Source organism: Meles meles, chromosome 16 (assembly GCF_922984935.1).
Source record: "Meles meles chromosome 16, mMelMel3.1 paternal haplotype, whole genome shotgun sequence".
Taxonomy (NCBI): Eukaryota; Metazoa; Chordata; class Mammalia; order Carnivora; family Mustelidae; genus Meles; species Meles meles.
In genome coordinates this window covers 39,702,678-39,708,677 of record NC_060081.1, presented here as the reverse complement: position 1 = coordinate 39,708,677, position 6,000 = coordinate 39,702,678, and positions in this window count along the sequence as shown.

Here is a 6,000-nt window from a genome sequence, read left to right as displayed (position 1 = left end):
AATATGTCCTTGAGGAAAAGTCACCTTGCGTATTTCAGAGGTGTCTCTCAATACTTATATGAGTGAAAAGGTTGAAGTGAAATTTCACATTGAGCTTCTGTAAGCTGTTTCTGAGACTGTTTCATGTAACCTATTTCTGTCATGTTGCTGGCAAATGCAACATGAGAGGTTTAGCGTGCTTTGAAGGTTACAATCACCTGATCTCCCACCTTCAGCCTGGGATTTATAGCAGCTCTTTAGGTACTATTGGGTACTTGGGAAGTATGTTATAAACTAGATTTTGTAACTCCTGAATTAAAGAGACTTGACCTTTTTATGAGGACCAGTACAGGTACCCCTCATTCCTTCAGCAGATGTGGATTAAAACCCAACTGTGGCTACCAGTATTCTAGACATGGGGGATACGAAGTCAGGACAACGTGGGTTGTGCCCTAGAGTGCTGCACTGGTCTCTACTGTCTATTAATTGCAAGTAAGAACCCCACACAAGGGAACTTAAATCAGAAAGGAGGTGTTTATAAAAAATGTGTATGGACAGCTCAGAACTAAAGGCGAGTATGTTGAGGTCTTAGTAGAGCCTGGTACCCCACTCGGGAAAGCAGCCAGCCTCTCACTAAGCCTGCTTGGGCTCCTGTCTGCCTTGTTGCCTCTCTCGCTGCACACCAGCTTCTCTTCTCCCAAACCCCCATTGTGTAGTACTAGAGCTAGTCTGAGCAGCCTCTTCCCAAGCTGGTGTTTGGTTTCCACTCTTGTGAGACTCAGTCACTTTTTATTAAAGCCCTGCCCTGTGGATTACTGAGTATGCCTGACAGGCATTCATGGGGCATCAGGGTGGCTCAGTTGGTTGAGCAGGATAATTTAGGCACCGGAGAAAGAAATGTTGGAATAGGATTTCTGGTTAATGTTCTATAGGGGGGTTTTATACCTACACTTTGGGGTTTTGTTTATTTGTTTACCAGACAGGAATCACTTTTATCCTTATTGGCCAAAAATCCACAAGTTGATGTGTAACTTCATGAAACCTAGGTTTTGTTTTGTTTTTTTAAGATTTTATTTATCTATTTGAGATGTAGAGCATGAGATGGGGGGAGGGTCAGAAGGAGAAGCAGACTCCCCACCAAGCAGTAAGTCCCGATGTGGGACTCGATCCTGAGAGTCTGGGATCATGGCAATGAGCCCAAAGCAGTTGCTTAACTAACTGAGCCACCCAGGCTCCCGAAACCTGATTTTTTTTTTTTTTTAAGATTTTATTTATTTATTTGACAGAGAGAGATACAAGTAGGCAGAGAGGCAGGCAGAGACAGTGAGAGGGAAGCAGGCTCCCTGCCGAGCAGAGAGCCGGATGCGGGACTCGATCCCAGGACCCTGAGATCATGACCCGAGCCGAAGGCAGCGGCCTAAACCACTGAGCCACCCAGGCGCCCCCGAAACCTGATTTTTAATCACAGGTAAATGATAGTTCAAACAGAGGCATGTTCCCCCAGATAATTAAGGAATCTTTGAGTGGGCCTATAAAGAACTCTTGGGCCCAATTCCAATTTGCATGTGTGTGTGTGTGTGTGTGTGTGTGTGTGTGTGTGTGTGTGTGTGGTGGGGGTCCAGGCACCACAGCAATTCTTGGGAACCAGCTGTGGGGGGTTTCTATGATTCAACTCCATTCTGACACTATCTACCCAGAGAGAGCATCAGATTCCACAGGTCAAGGGCTCAGTCTTGCAAGATTGTCACCTCCCCCCCAGATCACAGTCACAGCCCAGGTCCTCCTAATCTGTGCTGCTTCCTGTGGCAGTCAGCTTTTCCAACACCACCCTCCTTGGGCTTGAGACACCAGTCTCAAGCCTAGGTTGTTACCTGTTTTTTTGACCCACCGGTTATAGATCGAAGTTTCCCATGACACCCTCTGTGAGTTCAATTAATGTGCTAGAGCAGCTCATGGAACTCAGAGAAACATTTCACTGACTAGATGACAGAATGTAACTCAGGAGCAGACAGATGGGAGAGATGCACAGGGCAAGGTGTGGGGAAAGTTCCCTGTTCTCTTCCAGCATGCCTTTCTCCAATCTCCATGTGTTTACCAGCCAGGAAGTTTTCAGAACCCTGTCCTGGTCCCCTGGGTGGCTCGGTTGATCGACTGCCATGGGCTCTGGTCATGATCCTGGAATCCCAGGATCTAGTCCCACTCCCAGCTCCCTGCTTGGCAGAGAGTCTGCTTCTCTGCCTGACCCTCCCCCATCTTGTGCTTTCTCTCTCTCTCTATTTCTCTCTCTCAAATAAATAAATAAAATCGTTTAAAAAAAAAAAGAACCCTGTCCTTTTGGGTTTTTGTGGAGTCTTTGTTACAGAGGCAGGACTGATAAAATCCTGGGCGGTTGGCAATGGAACTCAATCTCCAGCCCCTCTCCCCTCCCCGGGGGTTGGGGTTGGGACTGAAAGTTCCCACCCTCTAGTCACATGATTGCGTCTCCTGACAACTAGCCTTCATCCTTTAGGTGCGGTCCAAAAGTCAGCTCATTAATGTAACAAAAGACATATTTATCACTCTTATCACTTTGGTAATTCCAAGAATTTTAGGAACTCTGTATCAGGAATAAAGGAAGACCAAATATATACTTCTTATTTCAGGTCACAATATCACTGCTTGTTAAACACAGTGCTCCATAATGACATTAAATGTACTTGCTATCTTTTTTTTTCACCTGATACTGCAAGTTTTGGAAAATTTTCCTTTACAGCATCCTGACAGAACTTCATCATTGGCAGGCCAGGAGTCAGTGACTCCATCGCCAGGCCTGCCCAAAGACCATAATGAGTCAAGGGTCACATCCAAGGTAAGGAGGTAATTTGAGTGGGTTTCGTGGAAGGGATCAGGCATGCATGGTGGGGGGTGGGGAAGGGTGTCTTTCTGGTGATATGATATCAGAGAACTATCTTGCCATAGTTTTCTATTTTTTTCCATCACAGATTCAGCATACATCAAAATGAACATGAGATTCTCCTGGACTTAGTTTCTTTTTAGAGAAGAAAATCATACAATTTTGTACTGATGGAACCAGAAATATGACCAAGTGGCAGAAGTCAAAGAAGCAACAGAGTTAAGGTTCTCCTAAGCATTAGAGATCCACCAGCTGGAGCTAAAAAAAAAAAAAAAAAATCATGCTTCTTTGGGGGCACTGTGTCCAATGGGCTCTAGCACACAGAGTGTTGGGCTTTAAACATTCAGGGGAGAGTCCTGTGGGAGGATGAGTTGGCTAAGCAACTGCCTTTGGCTCAGGTCATGACCCTGGAATCCTGGGATCGAGTCCCAGGATCGAGTCCCGGGAAGGAGTCCTGCATCAGTTTCCCTGATCAGCAGGGAGGTCTGCTTTTCCATCTGACCTTCCCCCTTTCATGTTCTCCCTCTCTCATTCTCTCTCTTAAATAAATAAAATCTTAAAAAAAAAATTCAGGGGAGCTCTGCTTCACCTCTCTGAATTAGACTTTTAAGATGAATTACATGATCTATCATTTCCAAAATGACAGATATGGCCCAGACAGAAATGATGGATATGTCATTGTAAAGATATGCTTATTTGCAGATTCACTTCAAGATCAGTTTGAGAGCTGTATTACATTTACTCCTTGCCACAATCTAAAGAAGATATTCCTCCCAACTTTACAGATAAAAAGACAGAGGCTAAATGAGGTCTAACCATATTTCTAAGGTCACACAGAGAGGGGCAGAGATGGGACAGAAAGTGAAGTTTTTCAGGGTCCAAAACTTAAACCGTTGGCATTATGCTAACTTCGTCTCATAAAGCAGTGAGGGAGCTATTGATGACAAGCTTTGGAAAGAAATGCTGAAAACTTTTTGTTTTCCTAGAATCCAAATGCCAGAAAGCTCAAGTTACCAGATTGCTTTATGCTTTTGTGAGGGGCAGATAACAAGTGAAAAACTACCATCAGGGCTCTATTAAAAATAAAAGTCCAGTGAATTTTGGACCCCAAGTGAATTTAGTCCAGTGAATGTAACAGTTTGGCTATATAGTCTATCCATTGGCTGTATTTATTTGCTGTCTAATAGAATGGTGGTTGATGATTTGAGACACAACAGCATCCCATATCATAGAAAGGTTGCATATGCAAAATGAATTTTTAGTGTTAAATGTATTTTATTTATTTATTTATGAGAGAGAGAGACAGAGAAAGAGAGTGAGTGCACACTACTGGAGGAGCAGGGAGGTGACTGTGAGAAATCTCGACCATTCCACCATTTGGATGAAGATGACTCCCAAGGAATGGTAGAAAAAAAAACAAGGGGAACTTGGCTGGCTCAGTCAGTAGTGTGTTCAACTCTTGATCTCAGGGTTGAGTTCCATGTTGGGTGCAGAGATTACTTAAAAATAAAATCTTTAAAAACAACAACAACAGCAGCAGCAAAATGAATTGACTTGTCTGGCCCTATGGAAGACCATACCAGTGTGTGTTTTATGAGAAAAGAATCAATTTCTGTGAAATTCAAGGCACTGTTACTTGGGACTCTGTTACAGCTGATGTAACTCCAAGCAAATCCCATTTCCTTATTTAAAAACAATTTAACTTTCCATGATAGAAAAATCTCTACTTTTCTGAACCTCAATTCCTTTTGATTAAGGGGCATAATATCTATCTAGGCTGCTGACAGGGTTATGAGCTTCCATTGAGAAAGTGCTTTCTGCTGGGTTCCAGGGTGGCTCAGTCCGCTAGGCTGCTGCCTTTGGCTCAGGTCGTCATCCCGGGTCCTGGGAGGGAGCCCCACATTAGGCTCTCTGCTCAGTGGGGAACTTGCTTCTCCCTCTACCCCTCCCCCTCGCTCATGTTCGCGCTCTCTCTCTCAAATAAATTAAAAAAAGAAAAGTGCTCTGTGTCCATGCTACTATTAACAGGAGTAAACTATGTCTTAAGTAGTCCCGAGAAGCTGGTGTGAACACTTTCCAACTCTAAGTCAGTCCCCCCCTATAGTCCTCCACTGCTTGGCTCTTGGCACCCCACGGACTTTGTCGCATGATACTTGCCCATACGTCTTGCCCATACCGCCCAGACGTTAACATACGTCTTCAGCAGCACAGTTTAGCTGTGATTATCAAAATGGAAAGTGGCATATCCTTTGATTCAGCAATCCTGCTTTCAATTTATGGAATTTACGGAGATAACTGAAAGGATTCAGGCAGAACCGTCTTCCATAAAACTTGCTCAACATGGCACTGAGCTGAAAACAGCCTCTCGGTAGACAGGGCCGACTGCTTTCCCTACGTCCACTGTCTCCGTTCCTACTTCATTACAGACCCGTCGGTGAGTCCACCCCATCCGGAGGGCGGGGCCCGGTTGGTCCCGTGTTTCTCAAAGCGGGCACTGCTGGCACTGTGGATGGGACACTCCCGTTTGTGGGCTCCCCAGGTGTGGCAAGAGCCTCAGCCTTTCAAATTCTCTGGTGATTGAAGGCCCGTAACAACCTCCAGACATTGTTACAGCTCCAGACCCTCTCTTCACACACACCCCTCCTGTAACCCCCTGGGGAGCTGTACCCCGGGAGGCAAGAACCTTTCGTCTCAGCCAATCGTGTGGGTAGGTGGGGATAGGGTGGGGTTAAATCCCTCCTCCCTTTCAGCGATTGGGTCAAGCGTGGTCATGTGATCTCATTCTGGCTAGCCAAGAGCGAGGGGCTTCCAGGCTAGATGTCCCAGCTTCAGAGGAAGGATCCGGAAGAGGTGGTCTATTGTACCTCGGACTTTGGGTCTGGGTAGAATACCTGGAACAGCCACAGCCATACTATAAGTCTAGGGCACATTATCAAAGAGCTATATTCACACTCTTATTCATTGAACAATATTATCCGAGCTCTGGGTACTGTGTTAGGTGCTTCGGATACAAGGGTATCGCCTTGTGATACAAGGGTATCTCACGCTTGTGAGAGACATGAATGATCAGAACACAGCCTAACAGGCACTAGAGTAATTGAAAGTTGCCAGAGTATGGGGGCACCTGG